Consider the following 26,207-nt stretch of genomic DNA (forward strand, 5'->3'; position numbering starts at 1 on the left):
TTCTCTTAGCCAGAGTAAAAATGGCCCCTTCTACTTTAGGCACCGTGTTCCATGAATCTTTAATGGAGTCAGCGACAGGAAACATCTTTTTAAAGACAGGAGACGGGGAAAAAGGTATCCTTGGCTTCTCCCATTCCTGTGCAATAATCTCCGTAACACGGTCCAAAACAGGAAACACTTCCACAGAGGAAGGAACATCGTAGTAATTATAAGGTTTACTAGATTTCTTTGGGTTGACAACAACAGGCGTATAGGAGTCGTCCAAAGTAGCCAAAACCTCCTTTAACAATACACGAAGGTGTTCAAGCTTAAATCTGAAATATACTACTTCAGTATCAGAAGAAGGAATTATACTGTCCGAATCTGAGATTTCACCCTCAGAGGCCAATGATGTATCCTCCTCATGAGACTTATGAGGCAGGGCAACTTGAGTAGCAGCAGATGAAACAGAAACCTTGCTATATGAATCTCTAATTTTCCTCTTGCGTATTCCCTTTAGCATAGGAAAAGAAGATAAAACCGCAGATACCGCTGAAGATACCTGCGCAGCAATTTCTGCGTGAAAATAAACGCCTGCAGGAGGCTGAGAGGAACTGCATGGCACTGCATGTGACACCATAAAGGCTTGGGACGTTATAGGAGAAAGCTGCATCGTTGCCTGAACAACATCATCCTGAGAGACATTAGGCTCAACAAAAAGAAGTTTATCTTTGTATTTCAATGTCCTGTTTACACAAGAGGAACAAAATTGCATAGGGGAAACAATTTGGGTCTCTAAGCACAGTAAACAGTTATTCATAGGAGCAGCCTCCTGCTACATGTCGGACATTGTTCCAAAAAAACAGTTAAAAGAAAAAACAAAGAGAACCGTTACCATCAATTGTAAAAAAAAATCCCCAAAAGGCTGGACTTTTTTATTAAAATTATCCCCTGAAATAAAAGTCACCTATACACCTCAGATTAGCTGAGGTGCTCCTACCTGACCTTCAAAACCACTACTTTAATACTCCAAGTAACTAGTAGCAAGACCGGAGAACAGCCGAAAGACTGCAGAGGACTCTGAATCGGCTCCTGACACAAACCGCCGCTCCGTAAGCATAGAGCGGAAGTGCAGTCGGGTCACATGACCGCCCTAAACAGAACTGTGCCACACACAAAAGCGTGCGTTCTTAATACTAACGCTTCTGATTTTAAAAAGCAACTACAACAATTAATCCGGTAGCGACCAGCATTCTGTGTAAAACAAAAAAACATACCGCACAAAAAGGAAATTTATGCTTACCTGATAAATTTATTTCTTCTACGATATGACGAGTCCACGGATTTCATCCTTACTTGTGGGATATTAACCTCCTGCTAAATGGAAGTGGCAAAGAGCACCACAGCAGAGCTGTATATATAGCTCCTCCCTTCCCTCCAACTCCAGTCATTCAACCGAAGTTAGGAAGAGAAAGGAAAAGCCAAAGGTGCAGAAGTGACTGAAGTTTAACCAAAATATAATATATACCCGTCATAAAAATGACAGGGTGGGCCATGGACTTGTCATATCGTAGAAGAAATAAATTTATCAGGTAAGCATGAATTTCCTTTTCTTCTACAAGATATGACGAGTCCACGGATTTCATCCTTACTTGTGGGATACAATACCAAAGCTACAGGACACGGATGAAAGGGAGGGACAAGACAGGGACCTAACCGGAAGGCACCACTGCTTGAAGAACCATTCTCCCAAAACCAGCCTCAGAAGAAGCAAAAGTATCAAATTTGAAATATTTGGAAAATGTGTGAAGAGACGACCAAGTTGCAGCCTTGCAAATCTGTTCAACAGAAGCATCGTTTTTGAATGCCCATGAGGAAGCCACAGCCCTAGTAGAATGAGCCGTAATTCTTTCAGGAGGCTGCTGTCCAGCAGTCTCATATGCCAGACGGATGATACTCTTCAGCCAAAAAGAAAGAGAGGTAGCCGTAGCTTTCTGACCCCTACGCTTTCCAGAAAACACAATGAATAATGAAGATGATTGACGGAAATCCTTAGTTGCCTGCAAGTAAAACTTCAGGGCACGGACCACGTCCAAGTTATGCAACATACTCTCCTTCTTAGAAGAAGGGTTAGGATATAATGAACGAACAACAATTTCCTGATTAATATTCTTATTAGAAACAACCTTAGGAAGGAAACCAGGTTTGGTACGTAAAACCACCTTATCAGAATGGAAGATAAGATAAGGCGAATCACATTGTAACGCTGAAAGCTCCGAAACTCTACGAGCAGAAGAAATAGCAACCAAAAATAAAACTTTCCAAGATAACAACTTAATATCTATGGAATGCATGGGTTCAAACGGAACCCCTTGAAGAACATTAAGAACTAAATTCAAACTCCAGGGTGGAGCAATTGGTCTAAACCCAGGCTTAATTCTGGTTAGAGCCTGACAAAAAGAACGTCTGGAACATCTGCCAAACGTTTGTGTAGTAAAATTGACAAAGCAGAAATCTGTCCCTTTAAGGAACTCGCTGATAACCCTTTTTCCAATCCTTCTTGGAGAAAAGAGAGAATCCTGGGAATCCTAATTCTACTCCATGAGTAGCCTTTGGATTCACACCAAAAAAGATATTTATGCCATATCTTATGATAGATCTTTCTAGTGACAGGCTTACGTGCCTGAATCAAAGTATCAATGGCCGAATCAGAGAACCCCCGCTTAGATAAAATCAAGCGTTCAATCTCCAAGCAGTCAGTTGCAGAGAAACTAGATTTGGGTGTTGGAAGGGTCCCTGAATGAGAAGGTCCTGCCTCAATGGAAGCTTCCACGGCGGCAGAGAGGACATGTCCACTAGATCGGCATACCAAGTCCTGCGAGGCCACGCAGGCGCAATTAGAATTACTGAAGCCCTCTCCTGTTTCATCCAAGCAATCACCCGGGGCAGGAGAGCAAATGGTGGAAACACATAAGCTAGGTTGAACGACCAAGGCACTGCCAAGGAATCTATCAGTTCGGCCTGAGGATCCCTTGACCTGGATCCGTATCTTGGAAGCTTGGCATTCTGATGAGATAACATCAGATCCAACTCTGGTCTGCCCCATCTGAGGATCAGAGTGGCAAAGACCTCCGGATGGAGTTCCCACTCCCCCGGATGAAACGTCTGTCTGCTTAAAAAGTCTGCTTCCCAGTTGAAATTAGGAGAGGGTGAGAATGGGATACTTTACACATAGTGTATACTTCTTACCCCTCCCCATAAAGGGAAAAATGTCAGCCTGTTCTGTGCATCAAGTCTCCCAGAAACAAAAAGACTAAACATACCTCAATGTTGCTTGTAGCAAGACACCGTTCTCCACACTGAAGATTTTCTTACACTACCTTCAGCTGCTGTGGGAACCATCATGGATCTTAGAAAACGTTTGCTAAGATCATCAACATCAGGGCAGAAAGATTCCTCACTCTCCCTGAGAAAAATAGTACTCACTGGCACCATTTTAAAATAAAAAACTTCTTGATTGAAGAAACTAAACTAACACCTCACTTTACCTCTTCCTATTACTATACAGGCAAAGAGAATGACTGGAGGTGGAGGGAAGGGAGGAGATATATATACAGCTCTGCTGTGGTGCTCTTTGCCACTTCCTTTTAGCAGGAGGTTAATATCCCACAAGTAAGGATGAAATCCGTGGACTCGTCATATCTTGTAGAAGAAATACAGTCTCCGTCTCTCTAAGGGAGAATTACCCACTAAAAGGTCCCGCAATAAATAATAAATGTAAAGTGATCCACATAGTTAAACAAAGCAGGTTAATCCGTCCCATACCATGAGAAAATTAACCACTCAGTCTATCACATCAGTGCCTGCGATCTGCCAAAAGCAAATCCATCCCATACCATGAGAAAATTAACCCCTCAGTCTATCACATCAGTGCCTGCGATCTGCCAAAAGCAAATCCTTACTAAAGGATAAGAGTTCCCATAATAATTGCAGCCATAATGAGCTTAAGTGTAAGCCTCCACCTAGAAGATAAAATGCACTTACCTGCAATCTAGCTGGCCGGCAGGGAGACAGCTCACTAGGCGTGAAAGGGTGCCAACTCCTTACAGAGACCTGTGAAAAAAAGAAAGACTAGAGTAAAACTACTCTGGCTTTCTTTACTAGGGCAGCAAAATGTTAGGAAAACGCAGTAAGGCCCACCGTACAAGTTCCTAACTGCTTTAAAGCCACCACTACCCTACTGAAGAGATTAAGGTGGACTATGGCTAAACCCAAAAATCTTGCTTGTAGCGAAAAAAATCCAGTTTTTTTCAGACAACAGAACTTCATCTCCTCCATTGACAGAGGCAAAGAGAATGACTGGGGTTTATGGGTAGGGGAGTGACACTCCTCCTCCTCCTGCTGGCCAGGAGTTATATTCCCACTAGTAATTGATGATGTCGAGGACTCTCTATATCATTGGAAAGAAACAAATGTTAACTGCAATACATTAACGGGACATGAAACTCAACATTTATCGTCATAATTCAGATAGAGTGACATTTAAAAAAACAACTTTCTAAATTTACTTCTATTATCATATTTTCTTTGTTCTCTTGGTATCCTGTGTTGAAAAGCAGGGACATAAGCTCAGAAGCGTGCACGCGTCTGGAGCATTCTATATGTCAGCAGGTTTCCAAGAATGTTATCCATTTGCTGTCATGTAGTGCTCCAGACACTTATCTAGGTATCTCTTTAACAAAGAATACCAAAGAAACAAAGCAAAAATTTTAATACACGTAAACTGGAAACTTTTTTTAAATTATATGCTATGTCCAAATCAAGAAAATTCTCGAATTTTATATCCCTTTAATATTGTAGTATTTTCAAAACATATTCTTAAAAATTGCAATAAAAGGAAAATTAAAAGGGGCTACTTTCATCATTAGAAAGTTAAGCTTTTTTTTATACTGAAATAAAAAACATAATAATAACAAAGCTATTATTATATAGATTATAAAATAACATTTTTTTATGATGAAAGTTGTTACACAAACTATTTTATGCTTTGTGAAAGCTCATTCTTCACTTTTATCACATTAGAAAAATACACTTAATAAGTAGTAAATGAGGTAGTAACAATAAATATTCATTGACTGAAAAGTATAAGCAATATGTCTTTTAGGTTGGTAGCATTTTTTCTAGAAATGTCATGTTAAATGTTAATTTATAATTTAATATAATCAATATAAGTAATCTTACCTGGATATTAATCACATGGGGCAATAACAGAACTGACCACTCCCTCAGCTTACTTATTTAAAGGTAGTTTAATCCCTACTTCTGCTTCTAGTGAGCCAAACTATAGAGATTTAAGAGTTTTTTTTAGTCTGTAAATGCATGTATACATCTGACAATGTGGGGCTTGGTTAGGAGTCTGAAAATCAGCACAATGTTATTAAAAAATAAGCAAAACTATGCATTGTTACAAAAACACTCCCAGATGGGCTATATAAATGGATCATCTAAAAAAACATTTATGCCAAGAAGAAACATAATTTATGTAAAAACTTACCTGATAAATTCATTTCTTTCATATTGGCAAGAGTCCATGAGCTAGTGACGTATGGGATATATAATCCTACCAGGAGGGCCAAAGTTTGCCAAACCTCAAAATGCCTATCAATACACCCCTCACCACACCCACAATTCAGTTTAACAAATAGCCAAGAAGTGGGGTGATAAAGGAGTAAAAAGCATCAACAAAGGAATTTGTAAATAATTGTGCTTTATAAAAAAAAAAAAACATAACCACCATAAAAAAGTGGGTGGGCCTCATGGACTCTTGCCAATATGAAAGAAATGAATTGATCAGGTAAGTTCTTACATAAATTATATTTTCTTTCATGTAATTGGCAAGAGTCCATGAGCTAGTGACGTATGGGATAGCAATATCCAAGATGTGGAACTCCACGCAAGAGTCACTAGAGAGGGAGGGACAAAATAAAAATAGCCATTTTGCTGAAAAAAATTAATACACAACCCAAATATAAGTTTATTCTCAAAAATAAAAAGAAAAACTTAAATCATAAGCAGAAGAATCAAACGGAAACAGCTGCCTGAAAAACTTTCCTACCAAAAACTGCTTCGGAAGAAGCAAATACATAAAAATGGTAGAATTTAGTAAATGTATGCAAAGAAGACCAAACTGCAGCTTTGCAAATCTGATCAACTGAAGCTTCATTCTTAAAAGCCCAAGAAGTAGAAACTGATCTAGTAGAATGAGCTGTAATTCTCTGATGTGGGGCTTTACCCAACTCCAAATAAGCTTTATGAATCAAAAACAGAATTTATGCTTACCTGATAAATTACTTTCTCCAACGGTGTGTCCGGTCCACGGCGTCATCCTTACTTGTGGGAATATCTCTTCCCCAACAGGAAATGGCAAAGAGTCACAGCAAAGCTGGACATATAGTCCCTCCTAGGCTCTGCCCACCCCAGTCATTCGACCGACGGACAGGAGGAAAAATATAGGAGAAACCATATGGTACCGTGGTGACTGTAGTTAGAGAAAATAATTCATCAGACCTGATTAAAAAACCAGGGCGGGCCGTGGACCGGACACACCGTTGGAGAAAGTAATTTATCAGGTAAGCATAAATTCTGTTTTCTCCAACATTGGTGTGTCCGGTCCACGGCGTCATCCTTACTTGTGGGAACCAATATCAAAGCTTTAGGACACGGATGAAGGGAGGGAGCAAATCAGGTTACCTAAACGGAAGGCACTACGGCTTGCAAAACCTTTCTCCCAAAAATAGCCTCCGAAGAAGCAAAAGTATAAAATTTGTAAAATTTGGCAAAAGTGTGCAGTGAAGACCAAGTCGCTGCCTTACATATCTGATCAACAGAAGCCTTGTTCTTGAAGGCCCATGTGGAAGCCACAGCCCTAGTGGAGTGAGCTGTGATTCTTTCAGGAGGCTGCCGTCCGGCAGTCTCGTAAGCCAATCGGATGATGCTTTTAAGCCAAAAGGAAAGAGAGGTAGAAGTCGCTTTTTGACCTCTCCTTTTACCAGAATAGACAACAAACAGAGAAGATGTTTGTCTGAAATCTTTTGTAGCTTCTAAATAGAATTTTAGAGCACGGACTACGTCCAAATTGTGTAACAAACGTTCCTTCTTTGAAACTGGATTCGGACACAAAGAAGGTACAACTATCTCCTGGTTAATATTTTTGTTAGAAACAACCTTTGGAAGAAAACCAGGCTTAGTATACGCAAAACCACCTTATCTGCATGGAACACCAGATAGGGCGGAGAACACTGCAGAGCAGATAACTCTGAAACTCTTCTAGCAGAAGAAATAGCAACCAAAAACAAAACTTTCCAAGATAACAACTTAATATCTATGGAATGTAGAGGTTCAAACAGAACCCCTTGAAGAACTGAAAGAACTAGATTTAAACTCCAGGGAGGAGTCAAAGGTCTGTAAACAGGCTTGATCCTAACCAGAGCCTGAACAAATGCTTGAACATCTGGCATAGCCGCCAGTCGTTTGTGTAGTAAGACAGATAAAGCAGAAATCTGTCCCTTTAGAGAACTCGCAGATAATCCTTTATCCAAACCTTCTTGCAGAAAGGAAAGAATCTTAGGAATTTTTACCTTATTCCAAGGGAATCCCTTGGATTCACACCAGCAGATATATCTTTTCCATATTTTATGGTAAATCTTTCTAGTTACCGGTTTTCTGGCCTGAACCAGAGTATCAATCACCGAATCTGAAAACCCACGCTTTGATAGAATCAAGCGTTCAATCTCCAAGCCGTCAGCTGGAGGGAGACCAGATTTGGATGTTCGAATGGACCCTGAACAAGAAGGTCCTGTCTCAAAGGTAGCTTCCATGGTGGAACCGATGACATATTCACCAGGTCTGCATACCAAGTCCTGCGTGGCCACGCAGGAGCTATCAAGATCACCGAGACCCTCTCCTGTTTGATCCTGGCTACCAGCCTGGGAATGAGAGGAAACGGTGGGAACACATAAGCTAGGTTGAAGGTCCAAGGCGCTACTAGTGCATCCACTAGAGTCGCCTTGGGATCCCTGGATCTGGACCCGTAGCAAGGAACCTTGAAGTTCTGACGAGACGCCATCAGATCCATGTCTGGAATGCCCCATAATTGAGTCAACTGGGCAAAAAACTCCGGGTGGAGTTCCCACTCCCCCGGATGGAATGTCTGACGACTCAGATAATCCGCTTCCCAGTTTTCCACACCTGGGATGTGGATCGCAGATAGATGGCAGGAGTGATTCTCCGCCCATTGTATTATTTTGGTTACTTCTTTCATCGCCAGGGAACTCCTTGTTCCCCCCTGATGATTGATATACGCAACAGTCATCATGTTGTCTGATTGGAATCTTATGAATCTGGCCTTTGCAAGCTGAGGCCAAGCCCTGAGAGCATTGAATATCGCTCTTAGTTCCAGAATGTTTATCGGGAGAAGAGACTCTTCCCGAGACCATAGTCCCTGAGCTTTCAGGGATTCCCAGACCGCACCCACTAGACTGGCGTCGGTCGTGACAATGACCCACTCTGGTCTGCGGAAGCTCATTCCCTGGGATAGGTGGTCCAGGGATATCCACCAACGGAGTGATCGGAGTGAACGGAGCTAATCCGAATGGGAGGGCCACAAACTGGTAATGTTTGTCCAGAAAGGCGAACCTTAGGAACTGATGATGTTCTTTGTGGATAGGAATATGTAGGTACGCATCCTTTAGATCCACGGTAGTCATAAATTGACCCTCCTGGATAGTGGGTAGAATCGTTCGAATGGTTTCCATTTTGAACGATGGTACCCTGAGAAATTTGTTTAGGATCTTTAAATCCAGAATGGGTCTGAAGGTTCCCTCTTTTTTGGGAACTACGAACAGATTTGAGTAAAATCCCATTCCTTGTTCCGTCATTGGAACTGGGTGTATCACTCCCATCTTTAGCCGGTCTTCTACACAATGTAAGAACGCCTGTCTCTTTATTTGGTTTGAGGATAAGTGAGACATGTGGAACCTTCCCCTTGGGGGTAGTTCCTTGAATTCCAGAAGATAACCCTGAGAAACTATTTCTAGCGTCCAGGGATCCTGAACATCTCTTGCCCAAGCCTGAACAAAGAGAGAGAGTCTGCCCCCCACTAGATCCGGTCCCGGATCGGGGGCTACTCCTTCATGCTGTTTTGTTAGCGGTAGCAGGCTTCTTGGTCTGCTTACCCTTGTTCCAGCCTTGCATCGGTTTCCAGGCTGGTTTGGACTGTGAGGCATTACCCTCTTGCTTAGAGGATGCAGAATTAGAGGCCGGTCCATTCCTGAAATTACGAAAGGAACGAAAATTAGACTTATTCTTGGCCTTGAAAGGCCTATCTTGTGGGAGGGCGTGGCCCTTTCCCCCAGTGATGTCTGAGATAATCTCTTTCAATTCTGGTCCAAAGAGAGTTTTACCCTTGAAGGGGATGTTAAGCAATTTTGTCTTGGATGATACATCCGCTGACCAAGACTTTAGCCAAAGCGCTCTGCGCGCCACAATTGCAAACCCTGAATTTTTCGCCGCTAATCTAGCTAATTGCAAAGCGGCATCTAAAATAAAAGAGTTAGCCAACTTAAGTGCGTGAACTCTGTCCATAACCTCCTCATATGGAGTCTCTCTACTGAGCGACTTTTCTAGTTCCTCGAACCAAAACCACACTGCTGTAGTGACAGGAACAATGCACGAAATGGGTTGTAGAAGGTAACCTTGCTGTACAAAAATCTTTTTAAGCAGACCTTCCAATTTTTTATCCATAGGATCTTTGAAAGCACAACTATCTTCGATAGGAATAGTAGTGCGCTTGTTTAGAGTAGAAACTGCCCCCTCGACCTTAGGGACTGTCTGCCATAAGTCCTTTCTGGGGTCGACCATAGGAAATAATTTCTTAAATATAGGAGGGGGAACAAAAGGTATGCCGGGCTTCTCCCACTCCTTATTCACTATGTCCGCCACCCGCTTGGGTATAGGAAAAGCGTTGGGGTGCACCGGAACCTCTAGGAACTTGTCCATCTTGCATAATTTTTCTGGAATGACCAAGTTGTCACAATCATCCAGAGTAGATAACACCTCCTTAAGCAGTGCGCGGAGATGTTCTAATTTAAATTTAAATGTCACAACATCAGGTTCAGCCTGTTGAGAAATTTTTCCTGAATCTGAAATTTCCCCATCTGACAAAACCTCCCTCATGGCCCCTTCAGATTGGTGTGAGGGTATGACAGAACAATTATCATCAGCGCCCTCCTGCTCTTCAGTGTTTAAAACAGAGCAATCGCGCTTTCTCTGATATGCAGGCATTTTGGATAAAATATTTGCTATGGAGTTATCCATTACAGCCGTCAATTGTTGCATGGTAATAAGCATTGGCGCGCTAGAAGTACTAGGGGCCTCCTGCGTGGGCAAAACTGGCGTAGACACAGAAGGAGATGATGTAGAACCATGTCTACTCCCTTCATCTGAGGAATCATCTTGGGCAATTTCATTATTTGTGGCAGTACTGTCCTTACTTTGTTTGGACGCTATGGCACAATTATCACACAATTTTGAAGGGGGAGACACATTGGCTTTCATACATATAGAACATAGCTTATCTGAAGGCACAGACATGTTAAACAGGCTTAAACTTGTCAATAAAGCACAAAAACTGTTTTAAAACAAAACCGTTACTGTCTCTTTAAATTTTAAACAGAGCACACTTTATTACTGAATATGTGAAAATATATGAATGAATTGTTCAAAATTTACCAAAATTTCACCACAGTGTCTTAAAGCATTAAAAGTATTGCACACCAATTTTCAGAGCTTTAACCCTTAAAATAACGAAACCGGAGCCGGTTACAGATTTAACCCCTATACAGTCCCAGCTACAGCCTTTGCTGTGACTTTACCAAGCCCAGAGGGGAATACGATACCAAATGACGCCTTCTAGGAACTTTTCCAACTACTTTCACACATGCATCTGCATGTCTTGCACTCAAAAACAACTGCGCAGTAATGGCGCGAAAATGAGGCTCAGCCTACAACTGGGAAGGCCCTTCCTGACTGGAAAAGGTGTCTAACATAGTGCCTGACGTTAAAAAACGTTCCCCAAGTTTATAAGTGTGAATTATCAGCATAAACATGTATAAAATGTCCAAATAAAGCAATCGATTTAGCCCATAAAAGTGTCTACCAGTTTTATAGCCCATATTAAGCCCTTTATTCTGTTTGAGACTAAGAAAATGGCTTACCGGTCCCCATGAGGGGAAATGACAGCCTTCCAGCATTACACAGTCTTGTTAGAAATATGGCTAGTCATACCTTAAGCAGAAAAGTCTGCTAACTGTTTCCCCCAACTGAAGTTACTTCATCTCAACAGTCCTATGTGGAAACAGCAATCGATTTTAGTTACTGTCTGCTAAAATCATCTTCCTCTCACAAACAGAAATCTTCATCTTTTTCTGTTTCAGAGTAAATAGTACATACCAGCACTATTTTAAAATAACTAACTCTTGATTGTAGAATAAAAAAAAAAAACTACAACTAAACACCACATACTCTTAACCATCTCCGTGGAGATGTTGCCTGTGCAACGGCAAAGAGAATGACTGGGGTGGGCGGAGCCTAGGAGGGACTATATGGCCAGCTTTGCTGGGACTCTTTGCCATTTCCTGTTGGGGAAGAGATATTCCCACAAGTAAGGATGACGCCGTGGACCGGACACACCAATGTTGGAGAAAGCTTTAACCCTGATGCCAAAGAAATGGCAGAAGCCTTCTGACCTTTCCTGGAACCAGAAAAGATAACAAATAGACTAGAAGTCTTCCTGAAATCTTTAATGGCTTCAACATATGATTTCAGAGCTCTCACCACATCCAAAGAATGTAAAGATCTCTCCAAAGAATTCCTAGGATTAGGACACAAAGAAGGAACAACAATTTCTCTATTAATGTTGTTAGAATTCACAACCTTAGGTAAGAATTTAAATGAAGTCCGCAAAACTGCCTTATCCTGATAAAAAAATCAGAAAAGGAGACTTTCAAGAAAGAGTAGATAATTCCGAAACTCTTCTAGCAGAAGAGATAGCCAAAAGGAACAACACTTTCCAAGAAAATTGTTTAATGTCCAAAGAATGCATAGGCTCAAATGGAGGAGCCTGTAAAGCATTCAAAACAAAATTAAGACTCCAAGGAGGAGAGATAGATTTAATGACAGGCTTGATACGAACTAAAGCCTGAACAAAACAATGAATATCAGGAGGTTTAGCAATTTTCCTGTGGAATAAAACAGAAAGAGCAGAGATTTGTCCTTTCAAGGAACTTGCAGACAAACATTTATCCAAACCATCCTGAAGAAACTGTAAAATTCTAGGAATTCTAAAAGAAAGCCAAGAGAATTTATGAGAAGAACACCATGAAATGTAAGTCTTCCAAACTCGATAATAAATCTTTCTAGAAACAGATTTACGAGCCTGCAAAATAGTATTAATCACTGAGTCAGAGAAACCTCTATGACTGAGCACTAAGCGTTCAATTTCTATATCTTCAAATTTAATAATTCGAGATCCTGATGGAAAAACGGACCTTGAGATAGAAGGTCTGGTCTTAATGGAAGTGGCCAAGGTTGCCAACTGGACATCTGAACAAGATCCACATACAAAAACCTGTGAGACCATGCTGGAGCCACCAGCAGCACAAACGGTTGCTCCATGATGATTTTGGAGATCACTCTTGGAAGAACAACTAGAGGCGGGAAAATATAAGCAGGTTGATAACACCACGGAAGTGTTAACGCATCCACTGCTTCCGCCTGAGTATCCCTGGACCTGGACAGGTACCTGGGAAGTTTCTTGTTTAGATGAGATGCCATCAGATCTATTTCTGGAAGCACCCACATCTGAACAATTTGAGAAAACACATCTGGGTGGAGAGACCATTCTCCCGGATGTAAAGTCTGACGACTGAGATAATCCACTTCCCAATTGTCTATACCTAGGATATGAACCGCAGAAATTAGACAGGAGCTGGATTCCGCCCAAACAAGTATCAGAGATACTTCTTTCATAGCTTGAGGACTGTGAGTCCCACCCTGATGATTGACATATGCCACAGTTGTGATATTGTCTGTCTGTACAGAGGCCAAAAATGAAGAGCCCTGAGAATTGCACAGAGTTCCAAAATATTGATTGGTAATCTCGCCTTTTGAGATTTCCAAACTCCGTGTGCTGTCAGAGATCCCCAAACAGCTCTCCAACCTGAAAGACTCGCATCTGTTCTGATCACAGTCCAGGTTGGATGAACCAAGTCAGAGAAAGTCGAACATTGGGATTTAATGATATTAATTGTGATATCCTTGTATAATCCCTGCACCATTGGTTCAGCATACAAAGCTGGAGAAGTCTCATATGAAAACGAGCAAAGGGGATCGCGTCCGATGCTGCAGTCATGAGACCTAAAACTTCCATGCACATAGCTACTGAAGGGAATGACTGAGACTGAATGTTCCGACTGGCTGCAACCAATTTCAAATGTCTCTTGTCTGTTAGAGACAAAGTCATGGACACTGAATCTATCTGGAAACCTAAAAAGGTGACCCTTGTCTGAGGAATCAAAGAACTTTTTGATAAATTGATCCTCCAACCATGTCTTTGAAGAAACAAAACTAGTTGATTCGTGTGAGATTCTGTAGAAAGTAAAGACTGAGCGAGTACCAAGATATCGTCCAAATAAGGAAAACACCGCAATACCCCGCTCTCTGATTACCTTTGAAAAGATTCTTGTAGCTGTTGCAAGGCCAAAAGGAAGAGCAACAAATTAGTAATGCTTGTCTAGAAAAGAGAATCTCAGGAACTGATAGTGATCCGGATGAATAGGAATATGAAGGTGCATCCTGTAAGTCTATTGTGGACATATAATGCCCTTGCTGAACTAAAGGCAGAATAGTCCTTATAGTCACCATCTTGAAAGTTGGTACTCTTAAATATTGATTCAAAATCTTTAGATCCAAAACTGGTCTGAATGAATTTTCTTTCTTTGGGACAATGAATAGATTTGAATAAAACCCCAGACCCTGTTCCTGAAATGGAACTGGCATGATTACCTCTGATAACTCCAGGTCTGAAACACACTTCAGGAAAGCCTGAGCCTTTACTCGGTTCGCTGGAATTCATGAGAGAAAAAATCTTCTCACAGACAGTCTTACTCTGAATCCTATTCTGTACCCCTGAGAGACAATACTCTGAATCCAATGATTTTAGACCAAATTGATCCAAACATCTTTGAAAAATTTTAATCTGCCCCCTACCAGCTGAGCTGGAATGAGGACCGCACCTTCATGCGGACTTGGGGGCTGGCTTTGATCTCTTAAATGGCTTGGATTTATTCCAATTTGAGGAAGGCTTCCAATTGGAAACAGATTCCTCTGGGGAAGGATTAGATTTCTGTTCCTTATTATGTCGAAAGGAACGAAAACGGTTAGAAGCAAAAAACCTCCCTTCCCCCCAGTGAAAGTTGAAATTATTGAATCCAACTGAGAACCAAATAATTTATTACCTTGGAAAGAAAGAGATAGCAATCTGGACTTAAAAGTCATATCAGCATTCCAAGATTTGAGCCACAAAGCTCTTCTAGCTAAAATAGCTAAAGACATAGATTTAACATCAATTTTGATGATATAAAAAATGTCATCACAAATGAAATTATTAGCATTTTGAATCAACTTAACAATGCTAGACAAATCATGATCCGATACTTGTTGCGCTAAAGTCTCCAACCAAAAAGTTGAAGCAGCTGCAACATGTCAGGGTTTTTTCCCTGATCTGTTTGCCATGTGCTGCTGGCAGCCATTTTACTCACCTCTCTTTCTGACTCTGGTGCATACTGTGTGATGCTGCTCATTTCCTGCACTTCCTTTTATGGCCAGACTGGTGTACATCATCCGTGTCTGTCCTCCCACAACTTGAACCTTTGTGTGCCTCCCAATAAACTGGCTCCCACGTTATGTTGGTCCTTTTCGAATACTCAGACGGGTCAATCCTGTGGCCTACGCTCTTGACATTCCTCCTGCAATGCGCATCTCCAATGTTTTTCATGTCTCCCTCTTGAAACCATTGGTTTGTAATCGGTTTACCACTGTGTTGCCTCGTCCCCACCCTATCTTTCTTGACAACCATGAGGAGTATGAGGTCAGCAGCATTATTGACTCTTGTATGTCCAGGGGCCGCATACAGTATTTGGTTCACTGGAGGGGCTACAGTCAGGAGGAGTGTTCATGGGTTCCCTCCTCTGATGTCCATGCTCCCGCCAACCTCCATGTCTTCCATGCCCGTTTCCCCAATAAGCCTTTTGTCCTCCAGCGGGGGAGGGGTCGTTGAGGGGAGGGTACTGTCAGGGTTTTTCCCTGATCTGTTTGCTATGTGCTGCTGGCAGCCATTTTACTCACCTCTCTTGCTGACTCTGGTGCATACTGTGTGATGCTGCTCATTTCCTGCACTTCCTTTTATGGCCAGACTGGTGTACATCATCCGTGTGAGACAGAATGCAGTCTCAGAATTGTGATGTCATCACTTATTATTTAAAGGACCTCTGTTAAGTATGGTTTGCCCTTGCGTTGTCTCAGACCTGTTTGTGAGAGCTCCTGTGTATTACCTGGCTGTCTGACGTCCCTCCTGGTTCCTGATCTCTGGCTTGTTCCTGACTCTGCTGTTCCTGATTCCGGCTTGTCTGACTATTCGCTTTGGCTCCTGACTCGGCTCGTCTGACTACCAGTTCTGGTTTTGATTCCAGGCTTGTTATTTGACTTGTGGACTTTTTATTATTTTTTGCTATTAATAAAGGTTTGATTATTTTTGCACTTCTTGTCTCAGTCTGATTCCTTGCACCCTGACACAACATCAGCCAAAGAAATTGCAGGCCTAAGAAAATGACCTGAATATAAATAAGCCTTCCTTAGATAAGATTCAAATTTCCTATCTAAAGGATATTTAAAAGAAGTACTATCTTCCGTAGGAATAGTAGTACGTTTAGCGAGAGTAGAGATAGCCCCATCAACTTTGGGGATCTTTTCCCAAAACTCCAATCTAACTGCTGGGAAAGGATACAATTTTTTAAACCTTGAAGAAGGAATAAAAGAAGTACCAGGTATATTCCATTCTTTAGAAATCATATCAGAAATAGCATAAGGAACTGGAAAAAACTCTGGAATAACCACAGGAGGTTTAGAAGCAGTATTTAAACATTTACTAGTTTTAATATCAAGAGGACTAGTTTCCTCCATATCTAATGTAATCAACACTTTTTTAAATAAAGAACAAATATACTCCATTTTACATAATAATAAGAGGATTTGTCAGTGTCAATATCTTAGGCCAGATCTTCTGAATCAGATAGATCCTCATCAGAGAAAGATAAATCAGTATGTTGCCGGTCATTTGAAATTTCATCAACTCTATGAGAAGTTTTAAAAGACCTTTTACGTTTATTAGAAGGCGGAATGGCAGACAAAGCCTTCTGAATAGAATCAGAAATAAATTATTTTAAATTTACAGGTATATCTTGTGCATTAGATGTTGAGGGAACAGCAACAGGTAATGAACTACTACTGATGGATACATTTTCTGCATGTAAATATTTATCATGACAACTATTACAAACCACAGCTGGAGGTATAATCTCCACAAGTTTACAACAAATGCACTTAGCTTTGGTAGAACTGTTATCAAGCAGCAGGGATCCAACAGTGAATTCTGAGACAGGATCAGATTGAGACATCTTGCAAATGTAAGAGAAAAAAACAAAATATAAAACAAAAGGATCAATTTCCTTATATGGCAGTTTCAGGAATGGGAAAAAAAAAATGCAAACAGCATAGCCCTCTGAAATAGAAAAAGGCAAGAGGAAAATAGAAATGGGGTGTTAAATAATGAAAATATTTGGCGCCAAGTATGACGCACAACAAACAGAAAAATATTTTTTGGCACCATAGATGACGCAACCTTGTGAAGGACGAATTTGCATCAACGAACGCAATAAATTTTGGCATTTTGCGCCCTCGCGAGCCTAATTCTGCCAGCAAATTTAAAAGAGTCAACTTGAAAAAGAGACTATACCCCAGGTAAGAAATACATTTTCATAAAAAAAGCATTTCCCAGATATGAAACTGACAGTCTGTAAATAGTGATGTTGCGAACCTAAAATTTTGCGTTCGCGAACCGCCATAGACTTCAATAGGCAGGCGAATTTTAAAACCCACAGGGACTCTTTCTGGCCACAAAAGTGATGGAAAAGTTGTTTCAAGGAGACTAACACCTGGACTGTGGTATGCCGGAGGGGGATCCATGGCAAACTCCCATGGAAAATTACATAGTTGATGCAGAGTCTGGTTTTAATCCATAAAGGGCATAAATCACCTAACATTCCTAAATTGTTTGGAATAACGTGCTTTAAAACATCAGGTATGATGTTGTATCATTCAGGTAGTGTAAGGTTTTTTTTTTTTTAAATGTACACTACTGTTTTAGCAGATATGACTTGCACTGGTGTGACACTGTACCCTGGCAGGACCTGGAACGCACACGTGTGAGGGAAACTGACTGCTATTATTTCACAGTAAAAAAGTTTTTTTTAAAATGTATGTACACTACTGTTTTAGCAGATATGACTTGCACTGGTGTGACACTGTGCCCTTGCAGGACCTGGTGCGCACACGTGTGAGGGAAACTGACTGCTATTATTTCACAATAAAAAAGTTTTTTTTTTTAAATGTATGTACACTACTGTTTTAGCAGATATGACTTGCACTGGTGTGACACTGTGCCCTGGCAGGACCTGGAACGCACACGTGTGAAGGAAACTGACTGCTATTATTTCACAGTAAAAAATGTTTTTTTTTTTTTTTTAAATGTACACTACTGTTTTAGTAGATATGACTTGCACTGGTGTCACACTGTGCCCTGGCAGGTCCTGAAACGCACACGTGTGAAGGAAACTGACTGCTATTATTTCAAATTAAAAAAAGGTTGTTTTTTTTTTTTAAAAATGTACACTACTGTTTTAGCAGATATGACTTGCACTGGTGTCACGCTGTGCCCTGGCAGGACCTCAACCGCACACGTGTGAAGGAAACTGACTGCTATTATTTAAAATTAAAAAAAGTTTTTTTTTTTATTTTAAATGTACACTACTTTTTTTTAGCAGATATGACTTGCACTGGTGTGACACTGTGCCCTGGCAGGACCTGGAACGCACACGTGTGAAGGAAACTGACTGCTATTATTTCACAGTAAAAAATGTTTTTTTTTTTTTTTTTTTTAAATGTACACTACTGTTTTAGCAGATATGACTTGCACTGGTGTCACACTGTGCCCTGGCAGGTCCTGAAACGCACACGTGTGAAGGAAACTCACTGCTATTATTTCAAATTAAAAAAAGTTTTTGTTTTTTTTAAATGTATGTAAACTACTGTTTTAGTAGATATGACTTGCACTGGTGTGACACTGTGCCCTGGCAGGACCTTGAGCGCACACGTGTGAGGGAAACTGACTGCTATTATTTCACAGTAAAAATTTTTTTTTGTTTTTTTAAATGTATGTAAACTACTGTTTTAGTAAATATGACTTGCACTGGTGTGACACTGTGCCCTGGCAGGACCTGGAATGCACACTTTTAAGGGAAACTGACTGCTATTATTTCACAGTAAAAAAAGTTTTTTTTTTTTTTTTTTTAAATGTATGTACACTACTGTTTTAGTAGATATGACTTGCACTGGTGTGACACTGTGCCCTGGCAGGACCTGGTGCGCACACGTGTGAGGGAAACTGACTGCTATTATTTCACAATAAAAAAGTTTTTTTTTTAAATGTATGTACACTACTGTTTTAGCAGATATGACTTGCACTGGTGTGACACTGTGCCCTGGCAGGACCTGGAACGCACACGTGTGAAGGAAACTGACTGCTATTATTTCACAGTAAAAAATGTTTTTTTTTTTTTTTTAAATGTACACTACTGTTTTAGTAGATATGACTTGCACTGGTGTCACACTGTGCCCTGGCAGGTCCTGAAACGCACACGTGTGAAGGAAACTGACTGCTATTATTTCAAATTAAAAAAAGGTTGTTTTTTTTTTTTTTTAAATGTACACTACTGTTTTAGAAGATATGACTTGCACTGGTGTCACGCTGTGCCCTGGCAGGACCTCAACCGCACACGTGTGAAGGAAACTGACTGCTATTATTTAAAATTAAAAAAAGTTTTTTTTTTTATTTTAAATGTACACTACTTTTTTTTAGCAGATATGACTTGCACTGGTGTCACACTGTGCCCTGGCAGGACCTGAAACGCACACGTGTGAAGGAAACTGACTGCTATTATTTCAAATTAAAAAAAGGTTGTTTTTTTTTTTTTTTAAATGTACACTACTGTTTTAGCAGATATGACTTGCACTGGTGTCACACTGTGCCCTGGCAGGACCTGAAACGCACACGTGTGAAGGAAACTGACTGCTATTATTTCAAATTAAAAAAAGGTTTTTTTTTTTTTTAAATGTACACTACTGTTTTAGCAGAAATGACTTGCACTGGTGTCACACTGTGCCCTGGCAGGACCTCAAATGCACACGTGTGAAGGAAAATGACTGCTATTATTTCAAATTAAAAAAAGTTTTTTTATTTTTTTTAAATGTACACTACTGTTACACCAGATATGAATGGTGACACTGGGCAAGTGGGCACAGTATACGTTGTGAGCCTGAGCTGGCAGGCAGGCTGCAATTAGATTACACAGGGGAAAAAAACAAAACAAAAGCAGACTGATGTTCTAGCCCTAAAAAGGGCTTTTTGGGGTGCTGTCCTTACAGTAGAGATCAGATGAGTCTTTCAGGACTGTAGTGGACACTGAATACACTAGCCTAGCTATCGATTTCCCTATTAAATCAGCAGCAGCTACACTGTCCCTCCTCTCACTAAGAATGCAGGCTCCGAATGAATCTAAAATGGATGCTGTCCAGGAGGTGGGAGGGTCTGGGAGGAAGTGTCTGCTGCTGATTGGCTGGAATGTGTCTTGTGACTGTGAGCTACAGGGTCAAAGTTTACTCAATGATGACAATGATGATCACATGCTTTTGTATTTGCAGGAGGCGGCAAAGAGCACCACAGCAAAGCTGTTAAATATCACCTCCCTTCCCTTCCAACCCAGTCATTCGACCGAAGTAAAGAAGAGAAAGGAAGTAACAAGGTTCAGAGGTGTCTGAAGTTTATAATAACCAACAACCTGTCTATCAAAAACACAATGGACTCATTGTGTCAAAAATGAAATAAATTTATCAGGTAAGCATAAATTTTCTTTTCTTTTTAATGACACGATGAGTCCATGGATCATCTTAATTACAATTGGGAATCAATACCCAAGCTAAAGTACACAGATGATACGGGAGGGACAAGACAGGGAACCTAAACAGAAGGCACCACTGCTTGAAGAATCTTTTTCCCAAAAGCGGGCTTGTAGAAAATTGTAGCATTTTGAAAAGTGTGAAGAGAGCACCAAGTTGCAGTCTTGCAAATCTGTTCCACAGAAGCTTCATTTTTGAATGCCCATGAGGAAGCAACAGCCCTTGTGGAATGAGCCGTAACTCTCTCTGGAGGCTGCTGTCCAGCAGTCTCATATGCAAAACGTATGATACTCTTCAGCCAAAAAGAAAGAGAAGTAGCCGTAGCTTTCTGTCCCATACTTTTTCCCAAGAAAACCACAAACAAAGCAGAAGACTGACGAAAATCCTTAGTTGCCTGCAGGTAAAATTTTAAGGCACGGACCACGTCCAAATTGTGCAGAAGCTGTTCCTTCTGAGAAGGATTAGGAAACAAGGAAGTAACAACAATATCTTGATTAATGTTCTGATCAGAAACAACTTTTGGAAGAAATCCTAATAAACGCCTAGATTTAGAGTTCTGCGGCCAAAGGGGTGCGTTAGCTACGCATGCTTTTTTCCCCCGCACCTTTTAAATACCACTGGTATTTAGAGTTCACAGAAGGGCTGCATTAGGCTCCAAAAAGGGAGCGTAGAGCATAATTTACCGCCACTGCAACTCTAAATACCAGCGATGCTTACGGACGCGGCCAGCTTCAAAAACGTGCTCGTGCACGATATCCCCATAGAAAACAATGGGGCAGTTTGAGCTGAAAAAAACCTAACACCTGCAAAAAAGCAGCGTTCAGCTCCTAACGCAGCCCCATTGTTTCCTATGGGGAAACACTTCCTAAGTCTGCACCTAACACCCTAACATGTACCCCGAGTCTAAACACCCCTAGCCTTACACTTATTAACCCCTAATCTGTGGACCCCGCTATCGCTGACCCCTGCATTTTATTATTAACCCCTAATCTGCCGCTCCGTACACCGCCGCATCCTACGTTATCCCTATGTACCCCTAATCTGCTGCCCCTAACCCCCACCGACCCCTATATTATATTTATTAACCCCTAATCTGCCGCCCCCAACGTCGCCGCTACCTACAATTATTAACCCCTAATCTGCCAACCGGACCTCACCGCTACTATAATAAAGTTATTAACACCTAATCCGCCTCACTCCCGCCTCAAAAACCCTATAATAAATAGTATTAACCCCTAATCTGCCCTGCCTAACATCACCGACACCTAACTTCAAGTATTAACCCCTAATCTGCCGACCGGACCTCGCCGCTACTCTAATAAATGTATTAACCCCTAAAGCTAAGTCTAACCCTAACACCCCCCTAAGTTAAATATAATTTTTATCTAACGAAATAAATTATTTCTTATTAAATAAATTATTCCTATTTAAAGCTAAATACTTACCTGTAAAATAAACCATAATATATCTACAATATAAATAATAATTATATTGTAGCTATTTTAGGATTAATATTTATTTTACAGGCAACTTTGTATTTATTTTAATAACTATTTAATAGCTACCTAGTTAAAATAATTACAAAATTACCTGTAAAATAAATCCTAACCTAAGTTACAATTAAACACTACACTATCAATAAATAAATTTAATAAACTACCTACAATTATCTACAATTAAACCTAACACTACACTATCAATAAATTAATTACATACTAATACCTACAAATAAATACAATTAAATACACTAACTAAAGTACAAAAAATAAAAAAACAACTAAGTTACAAAAAATAAAAATTTACAAACATTATAAAAATATTACAACAATTTTAAGCTAATTACACCTACTCTAAGCCCCCTAATAAAATAACAAAGCCCCCCCAAAAAAAAATGCCCTACCCTATTCTAAAATAAAAATTGAAAAGCTCTTTTACCTTATCAGCCCTTAAAAGGGCCTTTTGCGGGGCATTCCCGAAAGAATTCTGCTCTTTTGTCTGTAAAAAACCCCATACAATACCCCCCCAACATTACAACCCACCACCCACATACCCCTAATCTAACCCAAACCCCCCCTTAAATAAACCTAACACTAAGCCCCTGAAGATCTCCCTACCTTGTCTTCACCACGCCGGGTATCACTGATCCATCCAGAAGAGGGTCCGAAGTCTTCATCCAATCCAGGCGATGTCTTCATCCAAGCCCAAGCGGGGGCTGAAGAGGTCCATCATCCGGCTGAAGTCTTGATCCAAGCGGGGGCTGAAGAGGTCCATCATCCGGCTGAAGTCTTCTATCAAGCGGCATCTTCAATCTTCTTTCTTCCGGCTCCATCTTCATCCCGCCGACGCGGAACATCCATCCTGGCCGACGACTTCCAGACGAATGACGGTTCCTTTAAGGGACGTCATCCAAGATGGCGTCCCTCGAATTCCGATTGGCTGATAGGATTCTATCAGCCAATCGGAATTAAGGTAGGAAAACTCTGATTGGCTGATGGAATCAGCCAATCAGATTCAAGTTCAATCCGATTGGCTGATCCAATCAGCCAATCAGATTGAGCTCGCATTCTATTGGCTGTTCCGATCATCCAATAGAATAGAGCTTTTCAATTTTTATTTTAGAATAGGGTAGGGCATTTTTTTATTTTGGGGGGCTTTGTTATTTTATTAGGGGGCTTAGAGTAGGTGTAATTAGCTTAAAATTGTTGTAATATTTTTATAATGTTTGTAAATTATTTTTTTGTAACTTAGTTCTTTTTTTATTTTTTGTACTTTAGTTTATTTAATTGTATTTATTTGTAGGTATTTGTATGTAATTAATTTATTGATAGTGTAGTGTTAGGTTTAATTGTAGATAATTGTAGGTAGTTTATTAAATTTATTTATTGATAGTGTAGTGTTAGGTTTAATTGTAACTTAGGTTAGGATTTATTTTACAGGTAATTTTGTAATTATTTTAACTAGGTAGCTATTAAATAGTTTTTAACTATTTAATAGCTATTGTACCTGGTTAAAATAAATACAAAGTTGCCTGTAGAATAAATATTAATCCTAAAATAGCTACAATATAATTATTATTTATATTTTAGCTATATTAGGGTTTATTTTACAGGTAAGTATTTAGCTTTAAATAGGAATAATTTATTTAATAAGAGTTAATTTATTTAGTTAGATAAAAATTATATTTAGGGGGGTGTTAGTGTTAGGGTTAGACTTAGCTTTAGGGGTACATTTATTAGAGTAGTGACGAGGTCCGATCGGCAGATTAGGGGTTAATACTTGAAGTTAGGTGTCAGCGATGTTAGGGAGGGCAGATTAGGGGTTAATACTATTTATTATAGGGTTTTTGAGGCGGGAGTGAGGCGGATTAGGGGTTAATACAATTATTATAGTAGCGGTGAGGTCCGGTCGGCAGATTAGGGGTTAATAATTGTAGGTAGGTGGCGGCGACGTTGGGGGCGGCATATTAGGGGTTAATAAATATAATATAGGGGTCGGCGGTGTTAGGGACAGCAGATTAGGGGTACATAGGGATAATGTAGGTTGCGGCGGTGTGCGGTCGGCAGATTAGGGGTTAAAATGTTTTAATAGAGTGGCAGCGATGTGGGGGGGCCTCGGTTTAGGGGTACATAGGTAGTTTATGTGTGTTAGTGTACTTTAGAGCACAGTAGTTAAGAGCTTTATGAACCGGCGTTAGCCCAGAAAGCTCTTAACTCCTGGCTTTTCTCTGCGGCTGGAGTTTTGTCATTAGATTTCTAACGCTCACTTCAGCCAAGACTCTAAATACCGGCGTTAGAAAGATCCCATTGAAAAGATAGGATACGCAAATGGCGTAGGGGGATCTGCGGTATGGAAAAGTCGCGGCTGCAAAGTGAGCGTTAGACCTTTACCTACACGACTCTAAATACCAGCGGTGGTTTTGACGGCTAACGCAGAAAACTAAATCTAGGCGTTAGTAAGTAAAACTACCATATCTGAATGAAATATAAGGTAAGGGGACTCATACTGCAATGCCAAGAGCTCTGATACTCAGCGAGTTGAAGAAATAGCAACAAGAAATAAAACTTTCCAAGATAAAAACTCAAAAAAAAAAAACTCTAAGGAATGCATAGGCTCAAACAGAGCCCCTTGAAGAACTTTGAGAACCAAATTAAGACTCTATGGAGGAGTAACTGGCTTAAACACAGGCCTGATCCTGATCAAGGCCTGACAAAAGGATTGCACATCTGGAAAATCTGCCAGACGTTTGTGTAACAAAATAGATAAGGCAGAAATTTGACCCTTTAGGGAACTTGTTGATAATCCTTTCTCCAAACCCTCTTGGAGAAAGGACAAAATTCTAGGAATCCTAACTCTACTCCAGGAGTAGCCCTTGGATTCACACTGTTAGGACTTATTGTTAGCATGACCAGCGCCATCTTGTTCTTGGCTGCCATCTTGTCTTTGGCATCCATCTTGTCTGAATAACATTTATTATAGCAATCATTATGTATTGAGAAATATGCTGATTTTGGTAAGAATTGTATAAGTTTTATTGGCCTTGCAAATGTTCCTGGCAATGTGCCCAGAAGTCCGTTATCTAGGTAAGAGGCCCAAATGACCTTGCTGTGGGCTGAGCTATGTGCCCAGATGTATTTTTGTTTTGGTTATAAGAAACACTGTTGTTCACAACTCTGCTTTACCTGATTATAATAATGAGCTTGTATTTTTCCTGACAAACACTGTGTAAAATGACGCCGTCATAACGTGTCATAATGTTAATCCTGTATGCTGTAATTGTTGCCTATAAGACGTGCCTTGTATCTTTCAATAAAGGAGAATAGTTTTAGACTCATTGCTGCGTGGTCTGAAGTGCTGTTCTCTGGATATCCTTATCAAATAATATATTCATTTCCAGTTGGTACGGTGTGCCCGAGGCCCAGTCCTGACTGACACTCCCCCCCTGAAAACAACACCTAACACACACCAATAAAGATATTTATGCCATATCTTATGGTAAATCTTTCTAGTTACAGGTTTACGAGCCTGAATCATGGTCTCTATGACTGATTCTGAAAAGCCCTGCTTGGATTAAATTAAGCGTTCAATCTCCAAGCAGTCAGCTTTAAAGAAACTAGATTTGGGTAAAGGAAGGGCCCTTGAAGTAGAAGGTCCTTCCTCAATGGAAGTCTCCAAGGTGGCAGAGACGACATGTCCACCAGATCCGCATACCAAATCCTGCGAGGCCAAGCTGGTGCAATGAGGATCACCGAGGCTCTCTCCTGCTTGATTCGAGCAATCACCAAAGGAAGAGCAAACGGAAGAAATAGGTATGCTAGACTGAAGGTCCAAGGTGCCGTCAGGGCATCTATCAGTACCGCCTGAGGGTCCCTGGACCTCGACCAGTACCTCGGAAGCTTGGCATTCTGCCGAGATGCCATGAGATCCAATTCCGGCTGACCCCATTTGAGGATCAGGCAGGAAAACACTTCCGGATGGAGTTCCCACTCCCCCGAATGAAAGGTCTGCCTACTCAGAAAGTCCCCCTCCCAGTTGTCCACTCCTGGGATGTGGATCGCCGACAGACAGCAAGAGTGGGTTTCCACCCACTGAATTATTTTGGTTACCTCTGTCATCGCTAAGGAACCCCTCATTCCTCCCTGATGATTGATGTAAGCCACTGAAGCTATGTTGTCCGATTGGAACCTGAAAAACTGGACCGAGGCTAACTGGGGCCAGGCCAGAAGAGCACTGAAGAATGTTTATAGGTATAACACACCCTGACTGAGTCCAAACTCCCTAAGCCTTTAGGGATCCCCAGACTGCTCCCCATCCAAGATGGTCTG

The sequence above is a fragment of the Bombina bombina genome, chromosome 5, assembly GCF_027579735.1.
Source record: "Bombina bombina isolate aBomBom1 chromosome 5, aBomBom1.pri, whole genome shotgun sequence".
NCBI classification, from domain to species: domain Eukaryota; kingdom Metazoa; phylum Chordata; class Amphibia; order Anura; family Bombinatoridae; genus Bombina; species Bombina bombina.